This window comes from Myxocyprinus asiaticus, chromosome 2 (assembly GCF_019703515.2).
Source record: "Myxocyprinus asiaticus isolate MX2 ecotype Aquarium Trade chromosome 2, UBuf_Myxa_2, whole genome shotgun sequence".
NCBI lineage: Eukaryota > Metazoa > Chordata > Actinopteri > Cypriniformes > Catostomidae > Myxocyprinus > Myxocyprinus asiaticus.
The window spans coordinates 24,346,302-24,362,702 of NC_059345.1; the positions used below are offsets into that span (position 1 = coordinate 24,346,302).

At 37.7% G+C, this 16,401-nt stretch overlaps 1 pseudogene; it reads left to right on the top strand.

Moving 5' to 3' along the window:
• The first annotated feature begins 86 nt into the window (after positions 1-86).
• Positions 87-16,401, top strand: part of LOC127415885 (DNA polymerase nu-like) — an 81,755-nt pseudogene continuing 65,440 nt past the window's right edge.

A 16,401-nucleotide genomic window follows, 5' to 3' on the forward strand; every position in this document is an offset into this window, starting at 1 on the left:
TCTCAAACACAGACTCGTCAGCCTTCATTGACCTTGAGCATGACTTGGATGCACCTGTTTGTACAGGTAAATCACTGGACTGAGTAATGGAAAAAGAAGACAGTGGATCAGAGAGGATAAAGTTTATCGAGGGTAGAACTAGTAAGTGCAGTGCTTGATACATCTATTACACTAAAAATATTGTATAAAATACTTTGTATTGCCGCCTTTCCTGATATCCCAACACTTAAATGTACTGTAGGTATAAAATAAGCATCTTAAGCCAAATTTTCCTAGTGTCCTTGCATTATGTAGGCTAGTGATGTCCGATATTCAGCATTAAGATTTCTCAGTTAAATTTTTTTTTTGAGTGGTCTTGTCTATTCAGTTATAATTTTCCTGAAATGAGGCAACTTGGCTAAGCTGACCTCTAATGAGTGTTAATGTAACAACTAGATTTACAAGCTTGATGACATATGCATACCTTGCAGCCAGTGAAAATACTGAGCCTCTTATTATCAATTTAGGTTTTCCCCAGCCGGATGAGAGTGCGGTCTTGATGCCTGTTGAAGAGATAGGTGGTGAGCTGGAGCCCACAGTGCCTCTCATCACTGAAAGAGTGCAGCACAGCATCCAGTCTCTCTCTAAAGTGTGGTTCTCGAACAGAGAAGACAATCTTGGCAGTTTTGTGTCATTAAACTGCAGAGAGGTAGTCTCGTTTTCTAGATCCAACATTACCTCTGAAGACATTATATTATTAAATCATATTATATCAAATTGACAAGTGTAAGGTTATACAGTTATACCCAGTAAAGAAACCAGTATGAACAATGAAGACCAGGAGTCAAAGTTGAATTTTCAATCAGTTGAGAGAGAGAGTTTACTGAAGACAAAGTTCTCCACATTTCCAAAGATAAAAGACAGAAACAGAAAATAAGTTACAATACAAAAACGGCTAACAATTATAGGAAAATGCATATGAGTTGATGTCATCTTTACAGGCTTCTGATAGGTTAACCATACAAACATTTATGGAAACTATCCAAATACAGTGAACTGTTGATCTATGCAGAAGATGTTAAAAAAATAACACTGATTAGTTGGAACCACAAAGTCTCAGTTGGTCAGCAGATAATTGTAAAAGGGTCAAATGTAATCGTAAAACCAACAGGACTCTTCTGGTGCAAGAGGGTGACTTTCGAACATCCAGTCACTCCAACAATTCCTGTAATAGATTTAGAGAGACTATAGAAGAGATAGAAAGATAAAAATGAAAATTAAAGACTGCATTCCAAGAGAAATTACAGACTGTATCTTCTAAAATGCTGAATGTCATTGAAACCCAGGCTGAATGTTTTCCTTTTCTTCTTGAACAAAACACTGATAACTCACAGCTTGCACGTACACACTTTTAGGGTCTGAATATTTCGAGATGAAAGGGTACAGAACTTGTCATCCATGTAAGCACCATGAGACAATGTGATGTAACATGCAGTAAGTGCTAAACCCTTGCTCTGACTCCTCTTTAGACCTCTAAATCCAGTTTCTGATAAGCAGTTGTTGTCCCGTTTTTTACCAATACCAAAGTCATTGCCTTCCTGATCTTTCTAAGTTACAGGTACAATACACTGTATTCTAATACAATGCTGGCATTATGAGTTGGTCTGTGGTGTATTCTGTCTGAAACTGCAGTTAGAATATTTTCAGCTCAGGTAAAAAAAAAAAGAAGAAAAGAAAAGTGGTCTTTAATGGATCAGTTAAAGTTTTAAAGATTAACTGTGGGGCTCTCTGTGTACTGAAATGAGTGGTGCTGCCCTTAGCAGCTCAACAATACACTGTGGGAATGTAGATAAAGCGTCAGCCTGAAAATAAGAAATACGTTTCAGTTTTTGAGAGAAGAAAATAGGAAGACTTCCTGAGGGTTTTGGATTGCAGATTATTAGAGTGGTGATGACAAGTAGCTACTGAGAATAAACTAAACACGCAGTCACGCGAACAAACAAAATGACTGCATTTTCTCTGACATACTTCCACACAAGCTCATCTAGTCAAAGAATACATTAAACTCTAGGCATTCTATGAATAAAACAAGTTCACAAACTCAGAATTACCTAGGGATCAATTATCTAGTGTGCAGAAATTTTGTGACCCTGAGTGCCCATGTTGCTGTTTACAGTTCCATAGAAACTTTCAAAGTGATGCAGCCTTCTAATGAATAATGGAAATTACTTACTGCAAACATCTATTACATAAAGAAACACGAGTCATTCAGAGGTTGAGAAGTACAGGACGAAGACTTATGCTTTCTATGATAAACGTATGAGTGCATCAGCTTGAAAAACTCCTTTGAAGAGCTTTATTAGTGACAGCATTGGGACTGTAATCTTCTCTCATCATGCGTTCTTAAGCTGATTTGTCTGGTGCTGACAGCCACATTATGAATATGAGTGTTTTCTTTTGCTGCAACTAGTGCTGACTGAGCTTAGAGTAATGACATTGACTTTATTTACATTACATTTGTGAATATGAGCTAGGGTGATGCCAGTCTATTTAACTAAATTTTCCTCTGTCTCACTGCTGCTCTCTATTTCTTTCTGTCTTTCCCTGTATACATATGTGCTTTCTTGATACATACAAGCTGGTAAGGTGATCACAAGGAAGGCGATGTTAACTTGTCCAAAGCACTTCGAGAAATGGAAACACCACAGACCTTCACAGGAACTCGTAAGATCATTTCATCCCAGGAGAGTTGCAGAAAGACATTCAGAAACTTGAGGTTCTCCACCACCTCCACTAACACAACTAACACAGAACACAGCTCTCCCACCAAACAACATTAAGAAGCCAACCAAAAAAGTCAGAATTTAATAGGCATAGACATAGCCTCAGACCCCAGAGAGAATCAAAGAATCAAGAATGCGATGAACCAATCCACTCGAAAACCCCTAAGAATACTGAACCAAGTCAGTCACGATCCAGTACAAGCAATCAAATGGCTTCAGAAACTTCTTTAGTTTGACCTGTCCAGGGTGTGTGACACTGGCCGTCTCTCACAGGAGGCGAGAGAGTGTGGGTTAGAGGAGGCTGGAAAAGCAAAAGCATTAATTGTTACCATGGTATACCAGGATGGCACCATACAGCTTGACCCATAACAGGTATGTTAACAGAGCCACTAGATAGTCTTCCGTTTAGTTTGACATAAAACAAGTTGAAGGGTATGTATAGAAAGTATTGCACATGGGCATTAGTAGCTAAACTATTAAGCTTTGTTTACATACAGCAAATCTTTGCAAATATACTAGGCCTTTGGGGTATCACAAATGATCCTAAAATTTACCCACTGTGCTCACAACATACAGTAAATAAGACATGCCTGTACTGAAATAAGGAGTGTCTGCTAAGGCAAGTGTTACTGTTACTTAGGGTTATTGGTTTGTTTTCAAATGAAACTTCGGTGTGAATTTTGTCCTGTGCTGTTTGTAATATGGACATAAAAATCAGAACACAATGTTAGCAACCGTGTAGCAACACTCTGAATACCACCCAGAACACCCTAGCATAATGGGAATGAGTTTTGCATGGTTAAGCACAACTCACATTTTCTCAAGAAAATGTAAAAAATGTAGTTCAAATGTAGTACAAGTGGTTTTTGATGTATACTGTTTCAAATGCAGACCAAAACTGAGTAATAAAAGTTCTCTTCTCTCTAAGTCAGTGTTTCTCAACTGATGGGTCGCAGGTCTGTTCTTGCCTTTACATAACCACTCATGCCAATGATCTGCTCTGCTATCTCTGAAGCACCCATATGTCAGCCCTACTTCCCTCGATATTGCAGTGCAGACCATGAAACCCATTTGAAATCTAGTGAGAATTTTCAAGTTTAGAGTGCTGTGAAATAAGTCAAAGTTCTGTAACAGCTAGACAGCCCTGACATTATAAACAGCACTCACAAGGAAAGGAAACAACACCAAAATAAAGGTTTTTCAAATTACACATCATCACCCTTACTAAATTAATCACAATTTTACAATAGTAACAGTAACTGTGGTATTTTGACAAAAATGTTATAGTTAATAATATATGAGTTTAAATCTACTGTGGCAGTTGTAGTTAAAGTTTATAAATGTGTTTAGGCTACTGTTTTTGTAACTATATATATATATATATATATATATATATATATATATATATACACATACACACACACTACCGGTCAAAAGTTTTGAAACACTCATTCTTTATTATACATTTTTTTCACATTTTAGAATAATAGTAAAGTCATTAAAACTATGGAATAACATAAATGGAACTATGGGAATTATGTTGTGACTAAACAAAATCCAAAATAAATCAAAACTGTGTTATATTTTAGCATCTTCAAAGTAGTCACCTTTTGCTGAGAATTTGCAGACATGTACTCTTGACATTTTCTCAACCAACTTCTTGAGGTATCACCCTGGGATGCTTTTTAAACAGTATTGAAGGAGTTCCCATCTATGTTGGGCACTTATTGGCTGCTTTATTATTTGGTCCAAGTCATCAATTTCAAAAACTAAAATTTAGATTTATAATGAAAGAAATTAATATGGTGGCACAATTATATTTTTATCTACAAAACTAATTTCAAACATTTAAGCATACGCCTTCAGATCAAAAGATTTTTAAGATCATGAGAAACATATATATATATATATACTATAATTTTTTTTTTTTTTTTTTAAGAAAGACTAGCTACATGAATCTAACCACAGTATTGAGGAGCCATCTATGGTCTTACCTTTGTTTATATGAAATTGCATTGTAAATATAAGGGCAAGTTCATAAAGGGCTTTAAAATCTGAACCTTCAAGACTTATGGATAAATTACGTACTAGGTTTTCCTCCATTGTAATGTTCTGTTTGAATGATGTTTGATATTAGGAAATAAACTGGACAATAAATAGAACTGGCTCGTATACTTTCAATGATTAGCCGTGTTAACTCTTAAAAGGGGGGAGAGAAAACGAACTGTATCTAATTGTTGAGATCAACAACAAAAATAATATCAATTGATACATACCTTTATTCTTAAACCATGAACAAAACTATGCAAGATAAGAGAAAATGCCACCCAGGCTACATTAAATAGAGGTTACGTTTTTTACTGTATTGGGTTGCCACTTGATGTCCAATGTAAAATCTGGGTCCCGAAGCAAAACCAGTTGAGAACCACTGCTTTTAAGTAAACTCTGACCTTGTTTAAAACAGTTTACTGATGTAAGTGCATTTTAAATTGCTGTGTGTGTACTGTATTTTGTCTTTCCTAAAGAGGTCGTGCCCTGGAGTGTGTGGACTGCTGGTGTTGCATAAGAGGGATTTGGAATCAGATGGTCTTGAGGACAGACCACCGTAAAGAGTGCTTTATCTTAGACTACAGCAGACACCAGCCTAGGCCCAACAAGACAATAAACACTTGAAGGATGTCATTACCAGGTGTGTGTGTTTCTGGGAGAGGAAACGAAACTGAGACGTGTTTGCATTAGTCCTCTCTCCTTTTAAAGCCTTATCATTTCTTTGCTGTTTTTTCTGTCACAGATGGTTTGTGACATTCATTACTAGCTTTTCTATAAAGAAATGCTGGTACAGTATGTGTTATTTTGAGATGTTTTTGTAGATGGCAGGTTGTGTTCAGTGTGTGTTTGTGTGCATCTATATATCTCTGTCTTTTGATTGATGCTGTTGCAGATGGTGAACAGCATGAAGCAATTTGCATGTTTTAAAGCTAAAGACCTGCTCCGCACAGTACTGAGACACTTCAGCAGGGACCTTAGCTGGCAACAAGGTGATAAAAATGTGCTCACTTAAATACTTAGATCCTTTTCTCTGATTATTTCAACAGCTTCCATTTAATATACATTCCCAACTGAGGGAAACACTCTTTAAATACAAACGTTCCCCTGTATTCGGGAACAGTGGCTTTGTCGGTAATATTTTAGTGATTTTGAATAGCATTGCTGGTTCTGTTCAGTGTTGGGATGTCAGGTGATGGATACTCATATTGATGCATGGTTATTAGACTCTGCCTACTCCACATCCTGCTTTCAGACCCTGCTTGCCAAACATTACACACATCCAGTTACAAGCACACCACCACAACCTGTGCCCGGGCACACCAAGGTCAGAATTCACAGGCTAGTTTCTGCAACAGGGTGCTCAGAAAAAGCACCCAGCAGGTGTATCTGGATATGATCCAGCAAGTTCACCTTGGCACTTTCACAATTACACAAACTAGAGAACCTTTTCTCTTGTAATATTAGTTTTATTAAATTTGTCCATTCATCATTCAAGGCATTCTCTCTCTTTCTTGTCTCCCCACTGCTTTATCAGGTGACACAAGTGATCTTGAATGTATCTGTGCTACACGGACTAATGGCAGAACTGCAGAAAAAGCTTCAGGTAGTTTCACCTAGAATATTTTCTTAATAACTCATTATGCACAGTCTCTCTCTTCCTGTTTCACTCCATCAGTCTCTCCTCTATCTGTCTCTCTGCAGACTCATGGACTATGGCAGCTCTATTCTGGCACTGAACAGAAGATGATTCCAGTTCTGGCAGGTATGAGTAAACAAATCTAAGAGACAAAAAAAAAAAAAAAGAATGATTTAAGCATTGTCAAATTAACAGCATTGTCAAATTCAGAATCTCACCATACTGCATTTCCCTCCATTTCATGAAAAAATCATACTGATGCAGCACATTTGTATTCAAGCAATTCCTCTTTCATGTAATTTCATAGACATCCCTTTTGAGACATGTCGTGTTATTTTGGCATTTATAGTCACTGAGCACTTTATTAGGAACACTATGGTCCTAATAAATTGCCTGACGTGGTCTTCTGCTGTTTTAGCCCATCCGCCTTAAGGTTCGATGTGTTGTGCATTCTGAGATGCTGTTCTTCTCACCACAATTGTACAAAGTGGTTATCTCAGTTACCATAGACTTTGTTAGTTCAAACCAGTCTGGCCATTCTCCGTTGACCTCTCTCATCAACAAGACATTTCCGTATGCAGAGCCGCCACTCACTGGATGCTTTTTATTTTTAGCACCATTCTGAGTAAACTCTAATCTACTGTTGTGCGTGAAAATACTAAAACCAGCCCGTTTGGCACCAACAATCATTCCACAGTCGAAATCACTGAGATCACATTTTTCCCCATTCTGATGGTTGATGTGAACATTAACTGAAGCTCCTGACCTGTATCTGCATGATTTTATGCATTGCACTACTGCCTCAGGATTGGCTGTAGACTACTTCTTTATACTGTAGAACAGGACAGTAATATCTTAAAATCGACACTTAAGACACAATTTGATTTTAATTTAATCCGTTTTTTCAAACTCTGTCACATAGTATTTGTAAAAATGAATTCTCTATAATCAAGCATGTAACGTGAAATAAATTTTTTTAATACATAAATATAAAATCCATACATACATACTGTACACACACACACACACATTTTAAGAATATATAAATCTTTAGCTCCTGAATCTATTTTTCTCTGCTCACCTCAGGATGTGCAGGTGTAGGGCTATTAAATTATTATCTCAGATTTTTAATCTTCAGTCTAGCACATTTATTCTTTACATCTTTAAATTTAAATGAAGCATTATTGAAGAAGGGAGCCATATAAAAATGCTCTAATGACTCAATTCATTCATTCAATTACTATGAAGCAGTATTTAAGTCAGTACTTTTTTTGAGTGCTGCTTCAATATGGTTCTCGTTTTCTCTCTCTCTCTCTCTCTCTCTCTCTCTCAGGAATGGAAATCTATAAAATGCACGTCTACAAGGGGGCCTTGAAAAGGACTTCAGAGATGCTGGGAGTAAGAGTGTGTGTGATTCAATAAAAGAGTTAACACTAACCAGTGAAAAAATCACTGACAGGCAAGCAAACGTATGCATCCGGTTTTCTGTAAATATGAATGATTTTCTCAGGCTCTTTTCTCATTCCTCTCTGTCCTGAGGGGGTGGGCACTCTGCTGTGGGACTCTAGTTAATATTAATGACTAGACCTGATACAGCTGGCACCTGTTCTCTCAAAAAGAACATTACCATCTCTCCGTCAACTCCTCTCATCAGATGAAAGGAAAGGATGCATTAAATACTGCTAGATTATTCACTGTGTATGTGTTAGGGGCTGTTCCCACAGGGTGTGTTCTTGTGTTTAAAAACAGCACAGCGAAAGGGAATAAAATGCACGAGTGTGGTCAGGGGCGCAACTACCCATTTTCGAGGGTGTATGAGGATGACCTACGTTTGTGCCCACCTTTTGATCTCCGGGGGTGGTCCCAATTGTGACCTGTTGGTGTGCAGCGGGTGCCCCCTTTAATATGGCGCCCCTATGCGTTTGCATATATGGTTTTTGCGCCTCTGGATGTAGTGATGCATTTTTAATAGATTTACATCTTTTAACTTGACATGGCATCTTTACAACGTAGTGCTTATGACGTGAGACACTAAAAAAACAGTCAAAGACATCTGTCTAGCGCATGTTTCTATATAACAATAATTAAAATTAGTGCAGCGGGCAGAGTATGTAAGCAGTGCGCAATGGAAGAAGAGCTGTTTTTGCTTTTTTTATTGCAGAGGTGGCTTCAACAGCACTCCATCTCGAGCATTGTATGCATGTTAATGGCCCAAAATGCAATTGCATGTCAGCAAGAGTTCACCATGTATTCAAAAGTGTTAATAGACTGTTAGCAGTCAGAATAAAAGAGAGATGGAATTATGAAATTATCAGAACAATGTAAAAAAAAAAAAAAAATGAATGACGCATAGGGAAAAAGATTCAATCCCAGAGTTGGGTTGGAGCAGAGGTGATTACACAATGCTTTGAGCAGGGAGGGAACTAGCTGTCGCTGTACTCCACTCACATACTCTGTGCAGACGAATATAAGAATGCATTCTGTGTGGATGCCCCCTTATTTTATCCTCTTGGTTTTGTTAATGTCAGAATGTGCAAGAGATTTTTCCTATAATATTTACTGTGAGGACTAGAATGAGAAGGTTATATATTTCTCCCTCTTTCTCTCAGTCTAAACTGAAACAGTTGGAGCAGGAAGCTCTCCGGGCTGCAGGTCAACAATTATTAGTGTCCAGCAGTACTTACCTCAGACTGGTCAGTGTGTTCATGGCTGTGCTTCCAAACCTAGGGAGCTGCCTACCTAGACTGCATTTTTGGGCATCATAATGTTCAAACATGCCTATAATGCCCAGAAATGGCTTCATGAGACATTTCAGCATCCTGCACCATATTTAGTATTCAGTCTGTTAATAGTTGGCAGGATCCTATATAGTGTGAGTTTATATAATAAACCTCTCCCCTCTCTCTCTCTCTCTCTCTCTCTCTCTCTCTCTCTCTCTCTCTCTCAGATCCTGTTTGAGATGCTGCATTTGCATGAGCTTTGTGAAAATAAGAAGCTTCCCAGAACAATCAAACAGCAGCAGTCCACATCAGAAACAGCAGTGAGCACACACATTTAATTTCCTAATTTTGAATGCAGATAAAAACTAGTCTCAAGGGTGTTAATATTTGTATTTAATCATGACCATCACCAGCCATAATGCTTTTTTTGTAATTGTAAATAACTGCATATCAAGTTGCTCAATATACAACTTTGTATGTATTGTATTGTATTGAATTGTAATGTAGTATAGATAATATTGTAGATAAGTAGCCTAAATCAAATTGCTCACAGGGTGATAAAGTTTGATATTTTACAGTTAACACTACGTGTGTACACACCAACAGCCATCACTTTTCATTCTTGAGCTGTTATTCTCTAGCACTCCTTTTGGCCCATCACCTCTGGTTTTCTCACACCTAAAATCAAATTTCAAAATTCTTCTTAATACTCCACCTTCTTATTGTCTCTCTCACCCTCTCTTTTATCGTAGCTGTTTCAAGTCTGCATTCATAGATGGAATTTTGTCATGTACAAACAAGGTGAGAAATACCAGTTTCACTGACAGAAAATTTCAGAAGCAATATATATATATATATATATAAATGAATTATTATGGGAGAGAAGGAAATAAAAACACTAGATGGCAGTGCAAGGGTGTCATAACTGGTTGATTCACTTCACAGTGTTTCTGTGCTTTTGCAATGAAATTGAGCTGCAGAATGGTTTGTGTTTGAATATGCTGTATTTATACTGCTACAGTATGTTTGTGCAAATGAAGTATAGTAGTATATAGCTGTGTAACACACAGCTAATAGAAAGTCAGTGTTTTGTTTAATTTTCTCTCTGTCTCTCTGCTTCTCAGACATTCATTTCTTCCACATGGAATCAGATGAGTACAGTGAGTGGCAGACTGTCTGCTAAACATCCTGTAAGTGTTCTCCTTCTCTTCCTCTTTCATCACTCCATTAAGTGCTCGGTTCCTATTGATCCATGTCCTCCTCCTCCTTTTCTCCCTCTTTCCCTTCTGCACTTTGTTTTTGAGTATTTTGCCATGAACTGTTTCTATATTTTTCTCTCTCTCTCTCTCACACACACACACACACACACACAGCCACTATTTGCTAAGTCTAATGCATTGTACCTGACAAGCTGGTATTTTTGGTACTGGGTTACAATTTCACCCCAGTAAGATATGAAACACAATCCTTGCTGCCCAGTTGTATTGTACCATCCCTGCTCTCTCTCATTCTGTATTGTAGCCTGTAAAAAGCACCATGTTGGTAGAATGACCGATAAAAGCTTGCATATGGCTAGTGAAATATTTATTTCATTTTCGAAATTAGGGTGTGTGTGTGTGTGTGTGTGTGTGTGTGTGTGTGTGTGTGTGTGTGTGAGACTGTTGGGACAGGTTGATGGCTCATCTCATGGTCTGTGTCAGGGTCCAGCAGGTGCATGCTCAAGGAGTTCCACTGTTACCACACAAACACAGACACGGAATGTTCTCCTCTAATAATCACTGTTTCCTCCAACCAAGCTTTCAATCCATCATTTTGGTTATTTTTTCTCACTCTCTCTCTCTCTCTCTCTCTCTCTCTCGCTCTCTCTCTCTCTCTCTCTCTCTCTCTCTCTCATATAACTGAATTTATCTTCTTTTTTTTTTCTTTTTTTTTGGCTCTAGGAAATCCCTCAGACCTCACGCCTGCCAAACACATTTATGAATTTTCTGTTTCTCCTGCAAACTGAATTCAATAAATTCACCTCTGGAGTTTATTCACCTGAGTGTTGTACAATAAGCAGTGCACTTAAAATTAATTTGCGCTGATGAGGTAGTACAACAAAGATCTTCATTAGCTGCTGGGACTAATTTGGAAAGATCATTATCCATTAATTGCAATCTAGGGTGTGATTGCAAGCGTCCTGTGAGTGGCAATAGAGTGGTAATAAGAGGATGTGTTTATAAAGTATGATGCTGAATCATGAGATATCAAAGCTGAAATTCTCCTGCAATTCCCTGTTCAACTCAACTTTTTAATACTTTTGTCTCTGTTCCAGTGATTGAGTTTAGTTTTATATTATACCATAAACCCAGCAAACATGCCAATGCACTTCTGCCTGTCATACTTTTTTCTTTTGTTCTCTTCTCTTCCTCTTTCAGAACCCTTCGTAAGCAATTCTAAGCCAAAAGCTTTCAGACTGTGCAGCTTTAAGAAGGATTAAATTCAACATTTTTCATCAGAACTGATTTTTGTGTAATTTTTCCATCCTTTGTGCTCCAAATGTGTGCTTTAATCGCAAAGTGTTAGTGAAGCATTTTGCCTTTTTATATCTTTTTTTTTATTTAATGGATATAAATTCTTTTTTTTTTTTTTTTTTTTTTTTTTTTTGACTTCCAGGATGACTTTATTTAGAGTCCTTCAATAAGTTAGGTTAGTCTTAATGTCTTACATCACATCTAATTTTCACAACTGATGTTTGGGATTAAATACAAGGTGCACTAAGGTGCAGCTTATTGAACGTCTATCCCTCAAAGTCTCTTTCACATTTGGATAATTTTAAATATAGTGTCTACCCTGACTGAGGTTTGTATGTGTGTAATATGGATTGTACCCCATTCTCTTTGAGAAACTTGAATGCTGTGTCTGCTCTACTGCAGAGGGGACGGCTGCCTCGTGCTAATGTGTTTCTATTACACGCACACACACACTTTCTCCCCCTTACTCTCTCTTTCTTCTCTCTTCTACTTTGTCTTTCAATATGCACATACAGATCTTCATAAATACAAATGAAACAGGATGCTAGCAGCTTTTTCTGCTTTTATATGGGTCAAGTTAAGGCAACTCTTCTACAGTCTTCAGAGGCAGTTAGATAACCAAAAAATGAGCCACCTTTGGATCAGAATCCCCCAAGTTTTCTGTTTGTAACAAAAAGGCAGGACATCACTCATCCTTCCAGAGACATGCACAGACACTCTTGAAAATTACACCAAGAACAGTAGAATGAGGCCAGACATCTTTCTCTTCATCTTCAATTCTCTTTGTCTTTCTTTCTTTGCACTGTTCAAATCAGCCTCTGTTTTGGGTGGGTTTTAATGTACTGCTAAAATCAACGGCATCGCTTGTACTGTATCTTTTACATACAGTAATTGTCCCACACCTGCTAGCCTGCAATTTATACCAGAGAGCTGATCTGCTTCCATTCAAGAAATGCCACATTCAGGAATAATGGCTCTGAGCAATGTGTGATCTTCATTATACAGTATATTTGCTCTTTGCTAACATTTGCATAAGTCATTAATTAGTAAGTCATTTAAACACTCTTGTGAGGTGTTTTCAAAGTGCAATTAGACCAACTCAAATAAACATGAGAAACAAATTGTATCCATATGTTAAGTGTCTTCAGCTTCAGTTGGATGAGTCATTCTTGTGGTGGGGGCTCCATCTAAGTGATGCATGGCTTTCCTTTAGTCATTTGAAGTCGGCTGCACCCAAGCATCACAGAGCTGTGTATAATAACACTGCTGCAGGGTGTGTGACTCATTGTTTCACTCTGTGTATGTGTGTGTGTGAGCTGATTAATTAAATTCTACTGACACAGAGAGCTGACAGGATTATGTTTGTGTGTTAGAGAAGAGAGAGTATTAGAATCTCATAAACTTCTCATCTGTTTGTGTGTGCGTTGGTAAATATATATATACAGTACTGTGCAAAAATGTTTTTTTTTTTAAATAAAATAAAATTATATGTGTTGTGACTACCCTATGCCTTCAAAACAGCACCAATTTTCCTAGGTACTCTTGCGCACAGTTTTTCAAGGTTGTTGGCAGATAGGTTGTTCCAAGCATCTTGGAGAACTTAACACAATTATGTGTGTTTAGGCTCTCAATTGTCTCTTCATGTAATTCCAGACTGACTCAATGATGTTGAGATCCAGGCTCTGTGGGGGCCATACCATCTGTTGCAGGGCTCCTTGTTCTACTTCTATTCTATTTTCAAAAGGAATGTTTGGAAATCTAAAATTGATATTTTATTCAAATTTACTTATAAATGAAGAATATAGAACAAGTTATTCATCCTTATAAGGCAATAAGAAGTGCTGCAATACAAAAGTTTGAAAATTGCAAAGAGTAGTACAAGCTGGAGGAGAGTGAGAGACAATAGTGAAAGAATTTATTATTATTATTTTGTTTGTTTATTTATTCATTTTGTCATAGTGCATTAGAAGGATTGAGTTAAGTGCTTACAAAAGAGATGCGACTTTAGACACAGGGAATCGACTGTTTGGATGGAGATGAAACATGAGTGAACCACGAGGTGGCATGATCTAACATGGCATGAATAATGACTCTTTAAAAACTACTTCATTTCATGATGCACCCAGTGCTTTAATCCACAGAGTTGAATGTTTTAATCTTTGTTCTGCTTTTAGAGTCTCTATTGTGTATAATTCAGGCCCGGTTTCAGCTCTAAAATCTAAGGTGGACCACAGGTCTCTTAGGATGGACTGTTCAGTTGGCACTAACAAAAATAACCTTGGTATTAGCCAGTTTTTATTTTTTTTATATGGTACCTTGGTAATACCATGGTATTCTTTAAAACATCTTGGAGTACGAAGTTATTATCATGGTACATGAATCATTCAATAGCTTGATATATACTAGAGCTATTCAACAAGTTCCAAAATGTCTGGTCTCTACATTTTCTTCCCAGCAAAGTTTCGAACAATCATAACTTACATGGTTTCAGTACCCAAAATGGGTTGTATGGCTATGAAATTATATAAGCAATGTGTTTTTTTTTTTTGTTGTTGTTGTTGTTTTTTGTTTTGTTTTTTTTCTTCTTGTCAGAAGTAGTTCTTTGTAAAACACTAGTTCTTTGCTGAGTGACTCCAGCCAGATCTCCTAAGCAACCAAATTGGCCCGGTTGCTAGGGAGGGTAGAGTCACATGGGGTAACCTCCTCGTGGTCGCGATTAGTGGTTCTCACTCTCAATGGGGCGCGTGGTAAGTAGTGCGTGGATCTCGGAGAATAGCATGAGCCTCCCGTGCTGTGAGTCTCCGTGGTGTCATGCACAATGAGCCACGTGATAAGATGCACGGATTGACGGTCTCAGAAGTGGAGGCAACTGAGACTTGTCCTCCACCACCCGGATTGAGGTGAGTAACCGTGCCACCACGAGGGCCTACTAAGTAGTGGGAATTGGGCATTCCAAATTGGGAGAAATTACAAATTGATTTTTTTTTTATCATAAATAGTCTCTCCAGAACTACTGCTTTGTTCTGTATATACCAGGGCCCAGTTGCAAGAAATCCCCTAAAGGAATATTCTGGGTTCAATAGAAGTTAAGGTCAAATGACAGCATTTGTGGCATAATGTTGATTACCACAAAAATTAATTTTGACTTGCTCCTCATTTGAGGTTACAGTGAGGCACTTACAATGGAAGTGAATGGTTTTTGGAGGGTTTAAAGACAGAAATGTGAAGCTTATACATTTATTTAAGCACTTACATTAATTCTTCAGTTAAAACCCATGTATTTTTGTGAGTTATAAAGTTGTTTAAATCTTAATTTTTACAGCCGTTGTAGGATTTGTTGACAGTTAGTCGTCATGGCAACGAAGTTGTAAAATTGGCTATAACTTTACACTGAAAGGGTTAGTAACCGATTGTATCACACATCAGCATGTTCACACACACGTTGTTTATATCTTTTGGCTACACTTTTGAAACAGTGAGTATTTTAATTCTTATGGATTGGCCCCCATTCACTTCCATTGTAAGTGCCTCAGTGGAACAGATTTTTGCTTTTTTTATGAGAAGGAGGGGCAAGTCAAAATAATTTTTTGTGGTAATCAGTATTGTGCCACAAATGTTTTCGACTGAGCTTAACTTGTATTGAACACTAAATATTCCTTTAAAGGTGCTGTAAGCAATTTATTTATGGAATGGTATGCAGAAAATGTTCCTACTCCATGAAAGATATCAGTGAAATAAGTGTCCTGAGATATCTCACTGGTCTCTGTGACAGCACTAGACAAAAATGTGTCTGCAGTCTTTGACACTTTTCCCCGTCAATCAATTTATGCATTCTCAAAGTGTGGTAGTTGAAGTGGATCATTGAGGCTAATGTGTCCTTTAAGTGGAGTCAGACATATTATACGTACGAGTTCCGAGCACATGAAAGATCAAGCAAAGTTGTACGAAGTTGAGTGGGAAACTCGGAATTCTAGATGATACACGAGTTGCTGAGATGGGATGTTGGATGGGGCGACAGGAAAGATGATAGAAACGAATGATTTTGCAAAAATATTTCAACTTCTGTACTTTATTTTAATAATATTAATTTGGTATATATGACAGTCTACTAATGACTCACCTTTCACAGCTTGTTTTAACAAATTAATTAATTATTTTACCATGCATTTTTAAATCTTACATGTCGTGAATAAGTGATGCAAGTGTATTAATTTATGTTTATTCACTAGTACAACAGAAAAATAGCTTTTGCCATCGTTCATTGTGTATTTGTTTGAGTTTAGCTTCTTCCGTATTTTGTTTCCCACTTGAATGCGTGATGTAGTAACGAATGCCTGACTCGGAGGTACGAGCTTCCCAGGTCCTCTTGAAGGCAGCGTTAACCCGATCGCGCGCAACTCGATTTTTCTAAATCCCAAAGTACACTTCGCCTGTCCGCGTTCCACGACCGTGTCCGTGTGCAGCCAGATTTTACGCGCATGCGCAAGGTTGACTGTTGAGATAGAGGAGTACACTAGGTGGCAATATGCACAGTTGGGCTGTACTGACAAGCAGTAGTCGAAGAACATAACCTTCTTCATCGTATTGTTGTTGTTGTTCTTGCTTCCTCTAATGGCGGATCCTCAGTTTTTCTTCTTCTTTATCCTTCAGAGCGGATGTCCTGGAAATGACACGACTCGGTGCTGCCCTCTAACGTCTGGTAGTGTATAACAAAGCAATTG